The sequence below is a fragment of the Corvus hawaiiensis genome, chromosome 2 (genome assembly GCF_020740725.1).
Source record: "Corvus hawaiiensis isolate bCorHaw1 chromosome 2, bCorHaw1.pri.cur, whole genome shotgun sequence".
NCBI classification, from domain to species: Eukaryota; Metazoa; Chordata; class Aves; order Passeriformes; family Corvidae; genus Corvus; species Corvus hawaiiensis.
Window position 1 is genome coordinate 5,661,111 of NC_063214.1, and position 22,534 is coordinate 5,683,644.

Sequence of the window (22,534 nt, forward strand, 5' to 3'; positions counted from 1 at the left end):
GAACGTCATATACACCACCAAGAGCAGGAACACCATGAGGGACACATCAGTCTCTGCACATGGGGGAAATAGGAACTTGGAAGAGGAAGCCAGTTGACTTGTGTGGGATCCAGGCAGGCTGAAGTTGTGTCACTGGACAAAGCAGCAGCAATCTGTTATCAGATGCTAAAGTGAAAGGTATCTGTGCTTCAGCATTTAAATGTTTACAGGAGATTCTTGCTACACTCTTTGATGCTGGATAGTCATATAAAAGCAATTACTGAAAATACAAGTGACTTCTAAGGACACTGTACACAGTATTACCTGCATTTCTTGCATGCTGGATGGACTGCTGGCATTCATTTTGTCTTGGTTTGACAGAGAGGGCAGGCAAAAGATGCAGGCAGTGTGTAGGAACAGCCCGTGTTGTAAGCAAGTCAAGGCACAGGGAGTGTCCCATCAGAGTTACCTTACCAAGGCAGGTCCCTTGTGCAGCACCGGCTCACATGTTAAATGAATGCTCTGAAATAAAAAGATATAGATGGAAAGAAGCATGCTATCCTAGGTGTCTCTCAGAACCTGCAAGGCAGCTATTGTCAGCAGATGTATTCCTGCTAGGGAATAGCCCAGCATGATTTAAAATAAGCTGGCAGATTTTGTGCTCAGATGGACTGGGAACATTCATACAGTCTGTTATTGCAGTTCGGCTGTGAGAGGCCAGCACCATTAGCGGAGAGGGACTAGCAAAATGTTTGGGCAGAAGTATGTCCAGGCGTGACATCTGTTGCTAAAGTGGTCCACCGTTTGCACCATAGAAGTGCATAAGTAAAAATGGAGAAGAACAAGAGTGAAGTGTTTATATAGCTAAGCCAAAACTCCCAAGTGCCCTCTAATAATGAAGTATCCTGGTTTTGTTGGTGTTGTCCTCCATCATCTAAGGCCTTGCAGATCTGAAAGCTGATGATTACTGTAAAAGAAAGTTAGCACCATACTAATGGTAAGCCAATGTCTAATCTAAACAGCAAGTGGGGAAATCTGCTTGTTTTCTTTGGAGGTATCTCTCTATTTTATGTAATTTTGGTACAACACCTGTAAATCAGTGACTGGTACTTTTGAAATGTATTTCTTTCATCAAAAGCTATTTGAAACAACAGGTTGCACCTATCCATTCAGTCTAAGCTCCCCTGACATTTTTAAATGACAGATAATGAAAACTGTCTTCATTATAACTCAAGTAATTTCATCAGACTGTCACCAGCAAACAATGGCAAACTAAAGACTGAACAACCCTCAACTCTACTCTCCTAGGTAGCTGTGCTAGAGTACATGGTGTCTTTTCTGCTTCTAGGAAATATAAGAGGTGATTTGTCAGCTGGGAAAGGTTCTGTGATGAGAGGCACTAGAGGTCAACAGGAACATGTTAAAATCTGTCTGGGAGCCAGTGGTCAGATGGCATAAAAATGGAGCACAAATGTGAGAATGATCGTGGATGAGAGACATGGCTTATCTAACTGAGTGCTGAATTCTGCACTGCCTTCAGTTTATGAATGGATTTAAAGCATGGTGCCAAACAGACCATATTGCAGTTGTCTAATCCTTAGGTGACAGAGGCAGGCATGATTGTAGGCAGAGCTGCATCCAAGAGGACTCATCAGAACAACCCAGTCAGCCTGGCATTATTGCTACCTGATCTATGGGAATCGGTCCAGGCCCTGGATCTGAACTGCCGCAGGGAAACCTGGTTGAAGGAGCAGCTGTTGAGGTACGGCACTGGCTTATCTTCCCCTGCCTGTCTCTCTTCAGCCAACATTGCTGCAGGCTTGCCTGGGCTGAGGATCAGTCACCCAGGTCTTTCCCCCCTTGCCCCACCCCCCACTCCCCAAATTTACAGACTTAACCAAGCTACCCCCCACAGTTAGATTAAAGGGAGAGTGAGAGCAGAAGGGGCGTTTCACAATAAAACGTAATTTCTACAAGATGGCCACAGTATGGGAGAGGCTGGCACCAGGGAGTGAATTATAGGGGGCCGGAGCAGAGAGAGGCTGTGGCAGAAAGAGGGTTGTTATTGGAGGACACAGGGAGCAAAGTGACGGAGATAGAGGGTGTAGAGAAATAGTTGGAAATGGCTGCAGTGGTGTGATTTGGAAGGAAAATCAGTCACTACTTCAGTCACCAGTGGCGATTAGTTTAGGGAGCTGAGTAGTAAATTACAGGCAGGTTAGAACTCCAAGAACATCCGTGACCCTGTGAAACGCTGGAGAGAGAAAAGTTGCAGTAACAGTGAGTAAGACTCAGATCTCATCTAACTGAGCATGAGTATCTCAAGGTGAAATAACAGAAGGAGAGGAGGCGGGAATATTGATTTCTGCCTCGCAAAACAGACAACAACGCCTACTTTTTCATAGCAAGAATTTAACCATTCGCTTTAATGGGCCAGTCTGCGGCACAGCGAGGGCTTGGTTTCTTTGTGCACAGTCCAGAGGGGAATTCATGCTGAAGTTGTTTTTATTTTTTGGTAGCCTTGAAGGAGAGACATGGGCAAAATGTTACCCTCAAATAACTCTGTGCTGACTGTAGGGGCAGCATGAGTGGAATCTGTCCATGTTGCTGGCCTTTTGTGCAGCAGGCGGGTACCCTGAGCAGCTGGATGCCGGAGGAGCAGCGCTGGAAGGCACAAAAAGCCCGTTATGCCAAGAGAGCTGTTGTATGTGTTGGCGACAGATGACTTCTTCTGTCTGTCTGAGGGCAGGCTTAGCCTCCTATTTATCCTGTGAGAAGGATGCTTCTAATGAGAGGTGCTTTCTTCATCTGCTCATGGCTTTCTCAGAAATGTTGCTTTGGGAATGAAATTTTGTTTGCTTGGTTTTACACCATGAAGGTGCACACATATGCCCCAGTGCTGTGGACAGGCAGCACAGAGAACGTGCCTGTGAGGCTGTGCAAGGGGGCTTGGTGGCTTGCACCAGGCTCAGCAGGTGGCTGAAGGGAAGCAGGAGGTGAGGTTGGGAATTTTGTGAGCTGCTGCCATGTCTGTTCTCATTGATGTCAAAGATAGTCATACACATACAAAGGGAATGTAAAGTCATGACTGAGAATCCTAAAAGTCTCAAGGGTCAGACAATTCCACAGACAAATTCTCCTGGCAGCACCACAGCACTCAGTGTGTGTTAGCAGTTCCCTGTAAAGCATGGGGACAGTGTGGTGGAAGCAGTATTCCTGGGCAATCATTGGTTCTGAAGTCTCCTCTATGCCAAAATTTCCCACCTTTGTTTGGTATGAATTCATATTTTTCATGTGTTTCATGAGCATATGCTTCCCCAGATTCTGTTTACCTGATTTCCCTTCTGAATCAGTATCTGTTCTCTCCTGCTTTTTCTTCTCCCTGTTTTTTTTTTTTTTTTTTTTAATCATGCTTACTGACTTGAGAGATGGCTTTCTAAATAGGGCAAGAGCTTCCTGCAACTGGAATGTTTAGTACATGGGATTTGTTCATCACAACAGAGTTTTTGATGTGAGATAATGTCTTCAAGTGGGGCAGATCAACTGTAAGTCTCTCTGGATGTCCAGAAGAATATTTGAACCACAGGCACTGTCCCATGTTCCAGCCCAAACCTGATTAAGGCTCAGATTGTTTGGGTGTTCATGTGAACAGGAAAACACGACATCAACTGTTTCTCTCTTTTCAGTGCAGACAGGAAAGTGAGAGCAGGGCCTTTCTTGCCCAGATGAATTTGCCATCATCTGCACACTGTTGCCTTGGGGTGATGTGCAGCCTGTGCTGGTCCGATCCATCAGCCAGTCTCCTTCCCAACTCAGCTCCGTGCCCTGTGCAGCCAGGCGGGCAGTAGTCATTGCTGTAGGTGACCTACTGGTCGTTTTTCACCAGCAGTGGGGACAGAGGTGGGGTTTGTATATGTGTGTGTTTTGGGGGCATGTGTGTGACTGTATGTGGATATTGACATTGATAAGGATAGAGAGGCATTTCCCTCCTCTGGGAGGCTGTGAAGTCCCACCCACGATGGGGTGCAGAGGGACTGTTCACCCAAAGCATGTTAAAAATGTTCTCTCGTGGTTTGCAGGACAGAGGCTCAGCAAAACTGAGGAAACTAGGGTTAATGTCTAATACTAAAAGACGCTGAACAAGAAAGAAAGCCACAACAATCTCTCCCCCTCCCCCAGGCCTGATTTCCTAATCTTTTAGGAATGATTTACAATAAATAAAAGACTTTCTGAGAGAAGGTTTTTTTTTCCAAGTTAACAATGGATGTCAAACTACCCCTCCCTGTGGTCCTTTCCCATTTCTTTCACACTGTCCAGCTTTAGACTTCATCCTGCAGGAAGATTCATGAAGGCAACTCCCCTGTGCCCATGCAGAGAGATCACGGCGGTATGCAAACCATAATCACCTGGATTCCTTACAGAAATGGGTTGTTTCCTTTCGAGAAGGCTCATTAGAGCATGCAGCAGTGTAAAACTCAAAGCTTGTAAGAAAATGGTTTCATAGAGCCTGATCTCTCTTGTCCCACAGCTCCTCTGATCATTTACACTGGAGCACAAAAGAGGGCAAAAAAACCCCAAACCTAAGGCAAACAAACAAAGCAAAACATCCTCCTAATGGTGTGTCTTCTTCATTTCCAACTGTGATGGTGTTTTACACCCGCTTTGTGCAGGTGTACACGAATGCAGGTCGGGAAGCAGTGTAGAGAGCAAAGCTCTTAAGGAGTTAGTGGAGCTTCCCTGCTGGAAGGTTATAATCGCACTGAAAGAGGGAAATCTTGCCTCGGCAGACAGGAAATATGTGATGCAATTTCAGGACAGAGTTGCTAGAGATAGAATAGCTGTAAACTGAAAAAAGAAATAAATTGTAGGGAACACTTTGCATGGCCCAAATGTGCCATAACAAAGCTAATAGAAGGGGATCCCATGACCGCAGAAGCAGTGGTGTACTGGCTACAGGGTGCATGGTGTTGGCATCCTTTACGTGCAAGGAGAAATGTGTGCCCCTGATCCTGGGTATAGGGACTGTTGGCCGATTCTCCTTACTGCTGACAGCTTTCCTTGAGGCAAGGTTTTTAAGCATTATTGACTGAAAAGGCCCAATCTGCTGTTGCATTTGAGGTGAAACTGTTTCATGTGGAACGACTGTGTGGTTGGAGAAGGCTCCACTTCAGAGAGTCGATGGTCAGGAGCAGGGTGTGACTTCAGAAGAGGGTAATGTCTCCAGCCTTCACATGCTAAGGATCCATGTCTCCACTTCATCTTCCCTCAGTCCCATCTTCAAAAGTTCCCGTTTCTCAGATATTTCCACCTCCTCCGGTTGTGCCAGTTCAGCCACTTGTGGGGATGAAATCTACATCAGAACTAGTCTGGTGTTAAGGATTTGTTCTTGTTGGTAGGGCTTTAAAAAAAAGAAAGTTGGATCGTTTAAACAGCTCACCTATGAGTGTAGCTACATAAATAGTTTAACTGGCACAAGTGAGCGGCAATAACTGAGAGAGCATGGCAGGATCCTCTAAAACTGGGTCTGCTGCAGATGGAACAGTGAAACAGAGCCACAGCCCTACACGCTCTCAATGTTATTTGCATGAGTAGCTCCATTGTGCTTCAGTGGGACTCTACTTACACATGTAAAATTAAGTGTTTGCAGGGCCAGGCCCTTAAAGAGAATAAAAGCCACGATCAGGGTGTGCCATGCTCTGAACCATGTACAGAAAGTGTCATGCAAATGTATTTTGCTGGCTGGGCTATCTTGTCTGATCTGTCTGCTCCGAAGAGCCAGAGCTCCCGTGGCAACTTTCCTTAGGCTTGGTTTGCTCTAATGGAAGAGAGCCCTGCTTTTGAATAGACAGGCTGATCTCCTGCCCTCGCTGCAGACAGGGAGTTGTGAGGAAAGCGTACACAGTGTGGTGAGAGCTGTAATGCTTCCAAGATGTTCTTGGAATTGCCAGAGTGCTCTAAAGAGCCGGGACAGTGGGCTTCTCTGGGGCAGCTTTTATGAGCTTGGCCAAGGGAGGGCAAGGCCGCAACACAGGGGGCTGTTCTCGAGGCTGGTGGTGACGGTCCCACTGTCTGGGGCTCTGCTACCTGAAATCCTGGCTTACAACCTGTCTTCGCAGCTAGGATCGTTTTGGAGCCTGTTGTCAGTTCCCATGGTAAAACCCTTCAAGGACAGCCTTGGGAATTCACTGCTGTGGTGGATTCCCAAAGGTGGTGGGTGAAGTAGCAACTTAACTCTTGAGAGTGAAGCAAAGCACCTTGATCGCTTCTCTCCGGAGCCCCAAAGAGAGGAAGGAAGAGACTTAAAGCCGTTGGAGGGGAGAGGCTTGGTGTGGTTATTTGAGACCGCTGCCTGCAGAGTTGCACAGTCATTTATAACTGTTTGAAATGTGGGGGGATGGGGTCGGGGGGATGGGAGAGGAGTCGGAGGAACCACAGCATCTGCAAACTCGTAGCATTTTGTGCTTGTTTTCCCCGGTCTGACTCCTAAAGGGACAAGACAACGAAGTACTGGGTCAGAGGAGGGGGGAGAACAAAAAGGCAGTTCACTACCTCGTATTTTTTCGCTGCTGTTGCATGTGTCGGGATTGAGGCACAGGGTGGGATTTTCAGAGGTACCTTTGGAAAACGGATGCTGAGTGCCTGGCTTCCTTAGGCTCCACAGAAAAATCCCAGCCTCTACTGCCCAGGGCAAACAACTTCCTTTTAAGCAAACCACGATGGGTTCCTGGGGTAGGTGAGAGTGGGACTGGGTCTTCTGTCGGAAGCATTGTGAAGTACATTCTCTTCCTTACACCGTGCTGGGCTGCCTGGCCAGCATGGTGGGGGATGCTTGAAGGACAGGGGGAATTGTAGGTGTTGCATTAAAAAAGACCCGCATCAATGTAAAAATGGGCAAGGTTTAAACATCAGGTAAAGGAGCGTGTGGAACCGACGGCAGCAAAGGTGGTGGTTCCAGTTCCACCGACACTTCAGCCGTAGAAGGTGCTGGCCGCGATCACTGGAAAGATGCAGGTGGGGCTGGTGCCAGTGTGTGGAAAGACTTGTCAGAGACCAGAGATTTTCACCTTCGGGTCGTGTATCCTAGGAACTTGTAGCCCCAGGGACTTGTCAGGAAAGGGTGTCAGTGGGCTGAAAGTCTGTCCAGCGGGAACCGCTTCGGGTCTCTGGTCTGCAAATCAGAACGGACTGAAACCCCACTGTTAAGAAGTATCTCCCTGAAGGAACAGTATCTATTTGGGGTAAGAGGTGATAATTAGCTACTGTTGCAGTGCTCAGGAAACTGTAAAGAGTTCTTTAACAGTGTTTGCAAGTGGGCAGGGACAAGGGGAGGAGAAGAGAGGGACAAAAGGAGAAAAAGGGATTGAGGGCTGAGCAAAGAGAGGAGGTGGTTTTATCTGCCAAGAGCAACGCCCAGCATGAATGTTGCGCTAAAAGGGTCTTCTTCCAAAGACTTGAGTTACTTAAAAGTGGGAGTTGGACAAGATGGGAGTTGGACAAAGAATGGGTCGTTTGAGGATAAAGGGGGAGGGAGGACACTGCATTTCTGTTCACTGATGTTGTATTGGCTAAACAGGTTATTCAGGCAGCGCGGATAAGCAAAACTGATCCGCTGACTTTCTCTGTTCGGCTGCATCGATGTGCCACCGGTGGTTTGGAAACCTCTTCCTCACAGCCACGAGATCGCCCATTTTAAGAACATTTTGTGGAGGTGAAGGAGAAGGATTAGTGGATGTTGAAAGCCGTCTTTTCTCAGAGTAAGTCTCAGACTGAATAGGGCGGGGGATTGCCACAAATCTTCAAAACTCTTCACTGCCAGTTTGAAACCAAACTACATTGATGTCTAATCCCCCAAATACGGAGTATTTGTCCAGGATGGGGCCCTTGGGCATTTTTAGGAGTTGATAGGTTGTGTCTGTTTGCCATTACTGCCTGGTCCCTCCCTGTTCAGTTCCAAGCTGCTGCTTATCCCGGCGCTTTCTCCCACCCGAAGAAAGCCCTCAGGTCACTCGGCGGGAGGGCAGTCGGGGTGCTCAGCCCCCGGGGAGGAGGGACGCGCTCCTCCTCCACAAGATCTCCCCCGCTCTCATCCCGCCTTCCTCAGAAACATGTGGAAGGGACATGTGCCAGCGGCCCGAGCCACTCCACGATAGTCCAGCGGCTCCCCCGGGCCGTGCCACCGGGCGGGCGGGCGGGCGATTCCCGGTGCCCGCCTCGGGCGCGTGGAATCCCTCTCGCGGCGGGGCAGCGAGGCTGAGGCGGGGGTACTATGGCACCGGCAGCGGGGTGGGCCTGGGCAGGCCGGTGCCGAGGAGGGCGGGAAGGGCACCAGCTCGGGGCCGTGCGGCGCCATCCCACATCCCGTGTACAGCATCCCACATCCCCCCGGGGGACCGCGCGCAGCCCCTCAGGGGCCCCGCGCGCCGTTTCCGTTAAGGGGGTGCCGCCGTTGGGGGGGCGGGCCCCCCGCGCGCGCCGCCTCGGGGGGAGCGCGAGGGCCCCTCCCCGGCCCCACCGGGGCCGCCTCCCCTGCGGTACCGGGCGGGCACCGGGAGCACGGGGAGCCTCTTCATCGCCTCCCGGGGAACCGGGGAAGTGAGGGCGACTCTCGGCGCCTGACTCCGCGGAAGGGAGTTTGGGGAGGGGGGGGTGGGGGGGGGCGCGGGGGAGGCGGCCCCTTTAAGAAGAGCCCGGGGCGCGCGGTCTCTTTAAAAGGGGAGGAGGGGGCGTGGCCGCCGCGGGGTGGGGGCCGGGCTATGTTAATTAAGGGGCGGGGCCGCTAGGCCGAGGGGAGCCTGTCTCTTTAAGAGCCCGGCTGGTACCACCGTGCGGCGAAGGGGGAAGGGACGCAGTCCCCTCCCTCCGGCTGAGGAGAGGAGAGGCAGGGCGGGGGGGCCGGGCGAGACCACTGCGCGGCGCGGGGATCGAGAGGCGGTCCCGCCGCCGGCCGAGTGAGTAGCGGACGGTACCATTGCCGGGGCGGGGCGCGCGCGACGGGCGGTACCATTCCTCTCTCCGCGGGTTGCGGGACGCGGCGGGAGGGGGGGTGCGGGGGGGGGGGGGGTAGAACTGGTGTGGGGAAAAGGCGGGGGGGGGGAAGCGGGCGGGGGGAGCGGGCTCGAGGGGCTGCGCTGGGCGGTACCATGTGCGCGGGGAGCGGGGGGGGAGGCGCCGGCGGACAATGGAGCCTGTGTGTGTGTGCGGGAGGGGGACGGAGCCGCCGCGCCGCCCCCGCCGGCCCCGGGCTGAGCGCGGTGAGTGCGGGGCGGGCACCGGGCACCGGCACTCGCACCGCCCGCCCCAAGTTCTGGAGTTGGGGGGGCCCCGGGGTGCCCCGAAGGGGGCGGCGAGGGGAGCTCAGGGGTTGCAGGGGGTGCCTGGGGGGCTGTGATCCGTGGAGGGATGTGTGGGGAGTAGGGGATGCTCCGGGAGCTGTGCTCCATGGAATGTGTGGGGAGCAGGGGATGCCTGGGGGATGTGCTCCATGGAGGAATGTGTTGGGAGCAGGGGATGCTCCAGGAGCTGTGCTCCATGGAGGGCTGTGTGGATAGCAGGGGATGTGCTCCACGGAGGGCTGTGTGGGGAGCCGGGGATGCTCCGGGAGCTGTGCTCCATCGAGGGATGTGTGGGGCATGGGGGATACTCTGGGAGCCGTGCTCCTTGGGATGCCTGGGGTGCTTTGGGGTGCACTGGGAGCCCTGGAGGTTGTGCTGTATGGAGCGGCACATGGAATGCTTTGCCTCGCGTTGTGGTGCACGGGATGCCCCGGGGGCTGTGATATATGGAGGAATGTATGGGATGCCATAGGGGATGTGCTGGGAGGAGGGATGTGTGGGCTGTCCTGGGTCTCAGTGTGGTGCATGGGATGCTCCAAGAGCTGTGCTTGGTGAAGGGATGTGTGGGATGCTTGGTGGTGCGGGGGATGCGCTGGGGCTCTCTGCTGTGGGAAGGCGTGTGTGGGGTACTCTGGGTTGTGCTGGGGGCACTGGGTCTGTGCTGTGTCGAGGGCTGTGGAGTGCAGCACTGTGGTGATCTGTGCTGCCCTGAGGTGTGTGGAAGTGCCTTCGGAAGTGCTGTGGAAGAGGACAGTGCTGGGTGGACTAAAGAGGTGGTTATGAGATTCCGATCTCAGTGAGGGGCTGGGACATAGGATGGGAGGAGCTGTTGGGTTGGGAGCGAAGACTGTCCTAGGAGAAAGAAGCTGGTGTGAAAGTGGGGTGGGAGCTGCATGTGTGAACTCTGGTTGAGCTGAAGTGAGGGGCTGGGGCACAGAGATCTACAGCAGGGATGCAGGGAGTGGGATACAAGGTGAAACATGAAGTGAGAGGGTGGGAGGTGGTGTATAGGATGTTAGATCACCTGGGACATGCTGTGAGGAAAGGATGGGGGGCTGTGGTGCAGGAAGTACTGAAATATGTGTGTCTGCAGGAAAAAATGTGGAGAGCTGGGTGAAGAAATGAGGATGAGGTTTGCTGGGGAGAATGATACATGGAGGGAAGCATGTGAGGAGTTGCAACTTGAGTCATTGTAAGAAAGAGATATGGGAGTGGGATTGTGGTGTGGGGAAGCATTGGGAGCCGGAATATGGGGTAGGAAGTGCTTTCAGCATGAGGGAGGTGGTGCACACGGTCATGAGGGAAATCGTAGGGCTCCAGAGCTGGGAAGCAGTGTAGATAGATCAAGGGAGCAGGAATCCAGGGAAGCTAAGCCTGTAGTATCAAACTGGTAGGTGGGATAGTTGTGCAAGAGGAGTTTGTGGGATACTAAGAGTGTGGGAGGGGATCTCGTATATAGGGATTTTGGGGAAGAACAGTATCTGACAAGGCAGTTTATTTGGAAGGATTCCTACTAGGTAGAGGAGAGGCTCTGTGTGTGTATGCATGAGAAGGAGTCTGTGCTCTGGCTGACTGCAAAGGGGGATGAGAGGCTAAATCTGTAGAAACACTGCAAATTTCATGAGGTTAAGGATTGGATGATGAGAAAAAAAATGAACAGTGGAGACCCCAAATGCTTAGGGAAATGGTGGGACAAGGTGGATGCATGCAGGCAGCAAGGCTCCACTTCTAGGGTGAGAGAGAGAACCCTGTTTTTCTGTGTTGTCCAGCTTCCTGTCCCCAAGTTCTCTGTGTAGGTGATGGGTCTAAAAAGGTCTCTGAAGATGGAGGATTTGGGATGTGGAAGGTGGATGTTACTCAGGGAGAGTAGACAAAGCATTAGGAGACAGATGGGAAGAATCTGATGTGACAGTCCATTGTGGGTTGCTATTTGGGTGTAAAATATTAAGGTGGGATGATTACATGATTAGTGGTTTAATAGTAAACTACATGAGAAATAAAAAAATTGTCACGCAGCAGAGAAAGTAAGAAAGTATGAAATGAGTGTCAGCTGGGAGCTGGTTGTGGAGTGATTCAAAGGCCACCAAGGTGAAAGGGAAGATGCTTTTATTCTTCAGATGCCAAACCTAACATGGACTCTGAAGTTGGTCTGGAAATAACCATGAACCTCACTTTTGTGAGAGGAACATCAAGTCTGGTAGCCCTTACCTGTTTAAAGTAACACCTTCTCCTTGGTCTGGGCAGGGAAGAAAGGCTTGTGCCAAGTCAAGTGTGTCTCCTTAAGCCTCCCTGTTGGTGACTGGTTGCTCTTGTGTCAAAACACAGTTGGAGGAAGCGGGGGAGACAGCTCTCTCAGTTTTTAGGGGTTCCAGTAACATTTTTATTTTCTTTGAAAGTATTTTGTCCTTGATTTCTCTATGAAAAGCCCGCACAGACATAGGATGCTCTGAAGCATCCTTAAATGTATCAAGCTTTAAAAGAATGAGGAAAAAAAAGTGATGTAGATTTTTTTTTCTTCTGTTTCATTGGATTATTTGATCAGTGATTGCTTGAGATATTACGGATACAAACGTTGGAAAGCTAGGCAAGGCATTATATGAAATCAAATAAAAGGGTATGGAATGAAAGAATTAACATACCTAAACAGCTTTATTCCCACTTCTTTTTGTTTACCTCTCTCCTGCTTCTTCCTATGAGGTCTGTAATGGCCAATTTCTGGCTGAAGTGGGGTGTTACAGGTGTGGAACTGGGGAAATTGAACAGGGGCACACACACAGAGTGGTTTTGTGTCCGTCCTACTGCAGAGGAGCTGTGCTTGCAGGAGTGCTCACGCCTGCATCCCATGGGACAGGGATCTGCTTTCTTACCTGAACTACGGGGGTTGTTTTCCTGAGGTTTTATAGCCATTTTGGACAAGCTGGCATGATGGTGTGGATTTTTTTCTTTTAACAGTGATCTCCAAAGAGATTATTTTTAATGAATGTGTCCTTTTTTTCTTACTCAGTGCATAAAAATGGCTCAGGGGCTCATATTCTTTCCCTGTCTCCCTTGCTGGCCTCTCCTCAAACAACAAAAGAAAGGCATCTTTTTTTTTTTGACTTGGAGTTAGCAACGATGTTAGTTTTGGGATTTTGGAATTTTCTCAGTGGGACGAGTGCGGTTTTGTTTTGGTTTTTTGTTTTATGGGGTTTTTTTAAAATCTGTTTTTTTTGGGTCGGGATTTTATTGTGGAGAAGGGTCTGGGGATCTTGGGTCTCACTGCACTTGTGTGAACTCTTAACACCTTAATTGAAGGGGTGGAGATGCTGAATCACTAACAAAGACGTCCTTTATCCAAAATGTTAATCAATCATTGACGTTAAATAAGTGTGAACAAAACCAAGCAAAAAAAAAACCCCACCCTAAACAAGTTTTTGTGTAAGTCCCCCTCCCATTCAGCTGCTCATCTTTGGTCAGGTTAACGTGATAAATTCTTTTGGGGACGTATTTTGTGTCTGTGCACTTGGTTTTTGCAATGTTTGGTAAATGTCTGTTTATGACTTCCCGGCATAGTTTTCCCAATACAGATTATTTAGCTCCTAGATATCTAAAGATGTTCTGGGAGAAATTGTGATTTGCTCTGGTGTGGGGGAGTAGCTGGACTATGATGGTACTGTTGTGACCATCTTTTTGTAGGCTAGGGTTTTTTTTTTCTTGTTTGTTTTGGGGAGGTATTTTGCTTTTCTCTCTTGTGATCAGTTAATTTGTTTATTGGTCAACACAATCTTCTAAGATAGGCAGGACCTGAATTTTAATGTGAAAGAAAATAAATAGGTTTCTGTTCATACAACCAGAAACTTTGTAGATCTCTTCTGTATATTATGAATACAAAGGGTGTGGACTCTTTCTTCCCTGTGATTTTCCCCTCCTTCCCCCCATCTTGCATTTCATCTTTACAGTTCATGTGCTTGGATTGTTTTCAGTTAGGGTTAGTCCACAGCCAGAGAAACTGCATTTGTCACCAAATATCCAAATATCCAAATATAGAAACCGAGGCAACTATAAGCCACAAGGCTAAAATATTCGTATACGACAGCTTTTCTGAGCAGTTTATATGTTTGATGTGGATAAGAATGGAGTACCTTTGATCCATATTTCCCCGCTATTCAAAGAGTTGCTACTCTACAGCACACTGACTTCCCATACCTGTTTCTACATATTTCTTTCTAGATGTTGTTTTTTCCTCTGAGTTCTTGACATGCTGTGTCAATTCCCTTGCCTTACAAACTGTGCCTATGGCTTAGGAATTTTGCTGGTCTTTTATAAATTCAATAGGAAAAATACCCAAACCCCAAAAAGCAACAACTTTATCCTGTGAAGCAATTACACTCAAGTGAGTATTCAAACTAATTCCTATCTTAAATGTGAGCTGTGCTACCTTGCAGGGCTTCATCTCTTCTGCTTTGTAGAAGTTTGTCAGAATTTCTTCACAGCAATGCAGGCAGCCTTCATAAAATCCTTCTAACTAGTTTGCATGGCCTTGGACTTCACAGAAATCTCTGTGCCTCACTGAGGTCTGTGGTCTGTTTACATAGATATGAAGTCCTTTAACCCAGCAAGTTTTGCCGTGGGCTTGGATTTCCTGCTTACAAGCTCTGCTGGAGTCCCTCTAGTCTTCCTGCTGGCAAAATAAAGGTGTTAACTCAGGTTTTCAGAGCAATTTGTGAATGGAAGGAGATTTCATTGCTGAATTTTTGTTCAAGCACTGCTCTGCCTATTGAATTTAAAAGAGCTTTCCCCTATGTACCCTTACTTGTCTGTTAGGGGGTTTTTTTACTGCTTTAAAAGTTTGTTTAGGAGCTTGACCTCCTTTGTAGTAGGGACTATACAAGTCCAGAGGAGCAGGAACTTTATTCGTAATTAGGAAGTCCAGATAATCTTGAAGAACTTGAACAAAAAACAATCGATCTGTTGGGAAATTTCTGAAGGGTTGCCTTTAAGACCATGCAGGCTCACAAACGCTGGTTAGCAACAATAGGTGACATTTTAATGTGCTGAATCCAAGTGAGCTGTTCCAGTGTTGACTTTGGATTTATATTTTTGAAGAAGCAGGGGTGTGCTTTGTCACTGCACCCTTACCTGCGGGCCGAGCTGCCCTCTGTTCCTATTCCTGTGAGCACTTCCTTCAGTGCTAGAGCTGGGTTTTGAGGAGTCCTTGGTGCTCATCTGTTTTGACTCTGCACCACCCCGCTGTGTGTGCTGGTGCTGCTGTTGGAGCAGCTGGATGCTGGAATGGATCAGGGAGCTGATCTGGATTAGAAGTAGCCTGGCAAAGAAATGATGATACTTAGCCTGCATCAGTTTGCCAAGTTGGTTCACTGTTTGGCCACGGGCACATCAGACAGTGTGGTGCAGGGGTGGGAGTAAATATTGGTAGCAGCAGTTCTTTGAGCTGGCATTGCTGCCAAAAGGAATGCTCATCTAACTATACCCCAAAGAGTCTGCTAAACTTGCTAAATGTTTTTTACACCTGTTTGTTACAGCTTCCCTTGCCTGAGAACAGTTCCTCCAGCTTACCTTGTTCTTTTTGCCAAAAATCATCTCTGAACATATATGCAAGGTATCAAAAGAGAAGCCCTCTTTAAGAAGCTTTAAGCAGGGCCAGCAGAAGAGTGTGGTGGTTTAGCTATGGAAGAGTTTCTGCTGCTTCAAGACTTTCCGATGATACAGAACATGTACTGTAAATTGACGATAGACTATTTAGTATGGTTGCGATTAAGCAGTGAAACTCATGCTGTGAGAATCTTGCTGAGGAGCAAGAATTCAACAAGAGTTAAAAAGCATCAGATGTCTTTAAGAATATGAAGAATATTCAATTATCGTAATCAGTGACAGTAGAAATTTTGGAAGAGGTATTAAGCCTGTGGTCTAAACCTTCTTTTTTATTCTGCTCGAGCAGTTGTGCCTCTATATTGGGAAAGAGAGGGATGGAATAGCCTGTTGTGCCTGGGTTAGCTGCAGGGTTCTCACACTCCTCTCTGGAAACTCGATTGAGAACCCCAATGTATGAGATGTGCCATAGGCTTCTAGTTGGATCCTGGTGAACCATCCTGAAATCTGGTCTGAGTTCCTAAACTATGGCTATCGTGAAGTGAACTGCTGCTTCACAACTTCTTACATTTTCTTTATTCCTACTTCTGTGGGTTGTTCTTACCTACTCTTTTGCAGAGTTGAATCTGAGCGCTCTGATTTTGATCTACTTTGACAACACTAATTGAATTTATTTTAAATACTGTTATGAAATTGCAGTTAACTATATCTGAAGAATGAATGTTATCTCTTTAGAGAGATCCCTTTTTTTCAGACAGACCTAAAAGCAGAAGTGAGATTTTCCTTGTTTGGCCTCCAAGAAGATGCTTGTGAATAGGGAAGGGAGATGGACAGTGGAACTGTAAGGTGGTTGGCCTGTTTGTTTTTTAAAGCAGAGGCAGAATCAATGAAATCCTTTTGAAGGAAGGAAAAAGGAAAGTGCCTTTTACCACTGACATGATTTCTTTCAACAAAGAAAGATGGAGCTCTGAGATTTCACTGAAAATTGGGTGCTGTAGTCTTGAAAACAATGCTGGTTTTAAGTGCTCCTTAGTGGTACAGTCGATGGCATAAAGAGTGGATGATATACACAATAATTTAGCTGCATATGGAATTGAGGGAGAGCTTGCTGTTTTCTGTATTGAGTTCAGAGCAGTTGTTGTTCAGGCACAGATAGCCACACAGCTGCCTGTTCAACTCCTAGCATTAGCAATTGCTCTGAGCTGGGTGTCTTGTTTTCATAGCTGTTTGGCCTCTTAAGAAAGCAGTGCCACTGTGTTTTTCCTTCTTTGCTTTCTGGAGGGGCTCTGTCTGCATAGTAGCAGAGCAAGAGAGCTTTAAATTACTGACCCACCTTGTCACTGGATGGTCTCCGTGTGCCTGTGGTTGTCCTCTCTGCCTTCTGAACGAAGGGTGTTTTACCTTATCAGAAGGGTGGCTGGGGCCCAAGGGCTCTTTTAAAACTGGGGTTGCTTGGATTTGGTGGCAAACTTCAGAACAGAGCTTGGCTCTTAACGTGCCTGTGATTTATCTACTCGACCGCGTTACTTACGCTCTACAAATTGCTTTAAGTCTGTGAGTCTGCCTGTGTATGTTGTGTCAAGCTATCTTTGCCACCTTTGCAGTGTGTACAGAGTTGTGAAGACCTGAACAAAAATTCTGGTTTAGTGGTTCACTGATAAAAACACTGGGTAAGATCAAGCAGTGCAGACCATTTTTCATGTTGCTCAGAGCTCTGCTTTCTGCATTTTGCTAAACTGACTTCTTCAGGTGTCTTGATATCACTGTTCCACTGCCTGTGAAATGGCAGTGTTTCATCTATGTACCAATCTGGATTTGTTTGAGGATTGATTAGAAATGTATTTGCAGTGTAATACGAAACCAAGACGTAGCCTGTTGAGGTGAGCAGCCACAGCCTCCACAGAGAGAGCTGGTACAATGGACAGTTGAGGCAGTCCTATGTATGGAGAAACTCTTTTCAGGACTTCTGCTAGTGGAATGGAAGTTTTTCTTCCACATTTTATATGTATGCATGAGAAAGGAGTAAAGAACCTCAGGTCAAAATGATTTGACAGCTTGTTAGCAAGAAAATTCTTTATTCTACCTCTTCAAAATAATAATTTTATATATATATGCATATTTACAAAAAAAAAATTTAACCTTCTTGTGGTTGGTGGATAGAAGGCTGAAACTTTCAGGCAAATAGCCACCATCCAGCAGAAATGCTTCTGAATGCTTTAGTGAAAGCCAGCTTTGATTTGACAGTTATGAGGCTTTGAAAATAGTGCTGTGTTTATACAGCACAGTAAATACTTTGAAGTGCGTTAGGCTGTGCTGTACATGCGTGGCTAACTACAGGAATATTAAATGCCTACATCTTGTGTTGAGTGAGGGAGGATCCTGCAGCAATTGGAATTGCATGCTCCTCGTACTTTTATAAGATCGTGTCAAAGCAGTAGATTTGATAATAGACCTGATTATACAATTGCTTAATTTCTTGTCAAAATAACACTTTTACATGCAGTGTTCTGAGATCTTTGAGGTGACCTCATGTTATTTATCAAATGTCAGTTTTTCATCCTAGCAGCTTTGATATAATCATGTAGCATCGTGGAGTACTGTGTACACGCAGTTTTTGCTCGCTGGAGTTCTTTGAAGTGCCTTACTCCTTAGAAGAGTCATTGCTGTGTGGAAGATCCTACATTTAATGACTGGGAAGCCAGTATGGAATCACTGCACTGTGTCACCAAGGGTCATGCTGCATCTCACGTGCCTAATGTGGTTCTAAAAGCAAAGAAATGAGAGGTTCAGTGCACCAGGAACAAGCACGCCCTGGCACACGTTTCACCCAGCAGTAAGCTGCAGGGGATGTAGTAACTCTTCAGCTCTGCTCCCGTGGGAATGGCAGCTTTCTGGTGTTGAGCTCCCCAGGTGCTTGAGAACAGCAGGAGGGCTTGTGTAAAAGAGCAAAGCAGAGGGATGGCTGGTGGTGACAGTCCTGAATAAAAACTGGTCTGGCAGACACTGCTGGAAGGTAGTGATGCTCAGGGGAGCCTTGGAAAAGTGCTCATTTGGGATGAGAGAGACCAGGGAGCTGTAAAGGTGAAGGTTAACGTGAAGGAAGGTGTATGGCTCGCCCCCAGCAATTCCGACTGGCATCCTGTGTCGTGTCCCCTTGCAGCAGAGTGGGGAATTACTGCTTGCTGTAGCGCTGGGTTTTCCTCAGAGGAGCTCTGTCCTGTATTGACCCATCCCAGGCCCACTTAGCTTATGAAAACTGACAAGATTGCAGCCCAAGGAGTTACGCCTGAGGATTGCTTCTTATCTTTCATTCTGGAAGCCTGTTGAAGGGATGCTGAAAGGGAAGGAAAAAGCACTTGGGTTTTTTTTTCTGTGCTGAACTGATAGGTGACTTGTTTCTCCCAAGCCTTTTCTTTAAGCAGTGTGGTGTTAATATTTGAAAACAAACTGCTGTCTCCTTGGTCCTGTCTCCCCATCCAGTATTTCAGCATATTTTCCCCCAGCCCCTTTCAACAGATCAGTTTCTAGGGAATGGGCTGCTGGCAAGCTCGATACAGGTGTCTTTTACCTGTGGGTGTTCATGCTGATGTCCTTACTGAAGTTTTTGAAAAAGTAAACCCAGAGAAGTAAGGGGAAAGAGATTGCCTGTGGCTTTTCCTAACTCCTGAAAAGTAAATGAAGTTTTGACAGAAGCCAAAGCTATGAAAGCAGCCCATGGAAAACTATCATTACCCACTAGACTCCTGTGTGCAATGCTGACTGCTGAGGCTATTAACTGCTAACATGATATGGAAAGCTGCAAAAGCCTGTCATGTATTAGAGAAATACTGTTAAAATGCTTCTTGAAAAATCCCTTATTGCTCGAGCATTTGATCTTTATTGGTGTTAACAATAGCTGGAACTCCATGGCAGCCGGGCTGCTGCTCAGGTAAGTGACGCTCCACGTAAGGTGCTCCAAACTCCACTTGTAAAGTACATAGACTGCTCCCAGCACTGCTAACAGAGGTGGAGCTGAAGTGATGTTGGCAGCTGCACTGGAGTGCGCCAGGGCTGAGCTGAGGTCAGTGCGATGTCATGACGGTGCGCGACGGTGTCCCCGACGTCCCGGCAGCGGCCTGGCTGACCTGCACCTGCCAATACCACTACTGCTGGTGAAGCTGAAGTGGCAGGAACACTGAGGGGAAGCATTCATAATGTTCCTGTACAGAAGCAGATAGTTGCAGCTTAGGCTTTGAGGGGTTTTTAGAAGAATTTTTCTTTTGGCTTTTTCCCCAGACTGATTTCTGGAACTGTGTCAGAATCTGCCAAGAGCTTGTTCCAGTCCCAAGTGAACCAAGTAGTTCAAGTGTTTTTTACATAATAGCAGATGGGAAATTGAAAAGCTCTCCGTGTTTGTCTGTGTATACCTTGAATTTGATCACCTGTGTCCATAAGTGTCTGTCTCCTCCATTACTTTGGGGAAGGAGTTGTACAGAGTCAGAAGCTGTCTAGGACAGCCATTCATCCCCACTGGATTAATAATTCACTGAAGTGTTGTTAGATACATTGAAAATGAAGTTTAACGGGTGTATAGTTGTCTGTTTGACAAGAAGTGTTAGTGTTATTCACAACTCCTAAAAGTTGTGCCTGTGAGAGTAGCGGGCAGCGTGTCTGTTACAAAAGACTCTTTTAGAATGATTTTTTAAAGTACCTAAAAAGACTGATTGCTTATACGGCCTTTATATCATGGCTACTGTTGGTTATCCATGTGCTTGTCAGAAGGAAGAGAATAGTTACTAGAGATACCATTTTCTCAGAAAAGGGGATAGTGACATGAGAAACTCATAAAACACTTAATTCTCTGAGCCTTTGGGTTTGTTTTGTGCTTTGTCAGTGATTGTCTTCACCGCACACTTTAAGTATGTAGAGCAAAAGGTTGGATTTTCTGTGGCCTTTGTTGTTTTGAATGGACTTCAGGAGAGATTTGTTTTTGGGGAAAGGTCTGCATGTGTGGTGATAGGGGTTGGGAGGAAGTATGGGAGGAAGGATGTTTGTACTGTCTTATTTGAGAGATGGATGGGCAGGCACAGGTAGGCTCAACAGAGCTGTGTTGTGTGACCACAGGTACTGCATTAGCATGGGTGTGATTAAATATATTCTTATAGTTTCTGGGAGGCTTATCCTGTGGCCCTAAATTCTTACATTAAATGAAGCAACTCAAAGGAACTTCCCTCCATGTAATGGCATAGAATCTTGCATGCCCTTTCCATGTCTATGTCTGTAGGTCTTCAAGGTGCTAATTTTAAGTGAGTCTGTCTTTGCTTAGCCCCTTTCTCTGTGCTTCAGGGCTGGAGGTAGTTGTGGGCAATAACCTACTCATTTAGAGTTTAACAGTGAGGTGCTTACACACCACGTGTACAGGAGAAGGTATTTTCCCTGTGGAGGTTGCAATGCTGCTTGGTGGAGATTGTGTAGCCCCCACATTCATGCCACCTAAACCTATTTTGCTACGAGTTCTCAATTATTCTGTTTATTGAGAGTAATTTCTGGCATTGAACTCTGAACAGAGAGGTAATGCTGTGCAGACTTTGGAGTAGCAGTGATTTCTCTGATGTGGGTAAGATGGAAACCTTTGGGAGACTGTGAGGACTTTGTGTATAATTTTTTATTGTCAAGACATAAACATAGGAAAGTCCATACTGTTTCAGGACAAGTTAGGACCCTCTAGAAACTGATGACTGGCTGTGACTTGCTATCTAATCAGCTTAGATGAACAAGTTATTTCTGCCTACCCTTAGGTATCCAAGTTACCTATCCGAAGATACCTGAGGTATTTTCTGCCTTTGTTTAAGAAAAAGGGCAGAGGTACCTGGCAGAAGATGGGCACAAATGTATTTCAACAAGCACAAGTCTATCCATGCCTTTGCCATCAGTCAGTGCTGCCTCCTTTGTGCCAGTGCCAGTGAACACACGGACATCTGGTGGGATGAAACAGGAAAGTTGTCTCCTGAATATTATTCGTATCTTATCTAAAGTTAGTTTTCAGCTGTGTCACAAGTGCTGGAAGGGATAGAGTTGGATATGTTTAGGCTGGTTGAAGTTGCTTTCCTGGGTCCAGCACAGAGCAGGTGTTCAGAAGATAAGGTTGCATTTTTGACAGACCTACTTGAATGCTGATGGGTTTGATCCCAGTTGTGTTACAAGCATGTGCTTTATCCATTCCTGGGAAAGGATGAGGAGGACAGCCTTTGCTAGGCGGTAGAGGCAGATTTTAAAAGTGTATTTAATAGCCCTTGGTAGGGAGCCCTATCTAGAAATTTGGACTGGTTCAAGGGATTGAAGTGTCTTGTCTCCCTATATCCTCGAGTGTCATAGGGAGATGTATGGGGTGTAGAATACTCATGTCATTTTATCTATTTGCTTTTACATTATCTTAAGAAAGTCTGACAGCTCAATAAAAGCATTGAATAATACTTCCTGTGTCCTCCTTGTTTCCCAGTCACTCTCCTTATCAATGAGGTGTGTAATCAAGTACTTTATTAAACAGCAGCTTATTAAAAAGTAACGTGCAGCTCAGCTGCAAGTGTGTGAAATAATCAAATGCTCAACAAAACTGGTAAGTGCAGCACGTGATGAAAACCAGTGGTAGCTCTTGGGTGTAGTGTAGTCACCTTTTGCCAGTGCAGCTGTTCTTCCTCTCATGTGGTTGAATGAGGGTCAGAGAAATTGGAGGTGCCCTTCCCAGTAAAATTGTGCTGAAGGAGCGCGTTGGCTGATTCATTGCCTTGCCCCACCTCTCAGGTCACACAGGGAATCCACTGGTGGATGCACTTGCAGAAGTTTGCTTCCTGGTGGCTGTCAGGATCAGCAGTTGCTCAAATACCTCCCGCTGTTCTTGGTTCCTCCTAAAGCTTCTGTTCTTTCCTGAGCAGTCTCTTCTCCATTCTCTCTTCTTCCTTACCCACTCCACTGTCACAGATACAATTCGGGGTGCAGGCTCAGCTTGCATTCAAAGTCATCATTTGTTTTCTGCAGCAGCAGGTCTCCAGCCTTTTTTCTTTTTCTATGCTGATTTTGAGCTCTCACCACCCTCAGTCCAGCACAGACTGACAGTCTCAGAAAGGCCATGGGGAAAATAGCAGTGTGCTCTTTCTTGTACGCAGAGAAAGGTTTCTTGCCTTTAATGCTTCATGTCACAGTCAGGCCACAAGTCTGGTACTTTTATCTACTTGGTATGCCTTTATTTCATCTCTCCACATTCTCCTTCTCAAAGAGGGAGAAAAGACTAAACTGAATCAGTGATAACTGCAGCTATTGCTGCTGGAATAGCCATAATGCTGTACACCTCCAAGTAATTGACCACTTGTCACCATCAAGCTTCTTCAGCTTAATGCCACAAAGTAGGAATTAGCTAGTTTGAATTTTTTTTTAACCTTCTATTTGCAGTACAGTAATACAGTGGCTGGTTTGTAGAAGTACAGATATACTTAAATACTTCAAACACTTAACTGAAAGGTAAACTATGATGTGCCTTTGCATCTTGTTAGTTACTCTGTGGTAGCTGCTTGTGTGCATTCTCTCAGCCTTTTGCTCTTAAATTCACTGTGAAACAAACTGTCTTGTGCTGACAGGGCTAAGACCGTGCAGGTGAGCAG

General features: G+C 47.2%; 1 protein-coding gene across 6 annotated transcripts in view; it reads left to right on the forward strand.

Moving 5' to 3' along the window:
* The window catches only part of BCL9 (BCL9 transcription coactivator), a 57,869-nt gene that overhangs the window by 19,013 nt on the left and 16,322 nt on the right, over positions 1–22,534 (forward strand). For 2 of the 6 annotated variants that reach the window (XM_048293686.1, XM_048293691.1), the window contains exon 2: positions 7,553–7,733. The exons of 1 other annotated variant lie outside the window; for it this stretch is intronic. The gene's annotated coding sequence lies outside the window, so the exon portion shown is untranslated. Of the gene's footprint in view, positions 1–7,537; positions 7,734–8,858; positions 8,928–9,146; positions 9,231–22,534 lie in introns of those variants that run through there. 3 more of the 6 variants (XM_048293687.1, XM_048293689.1, XM_048293690.1) reach the window with 3 other exon arrangements.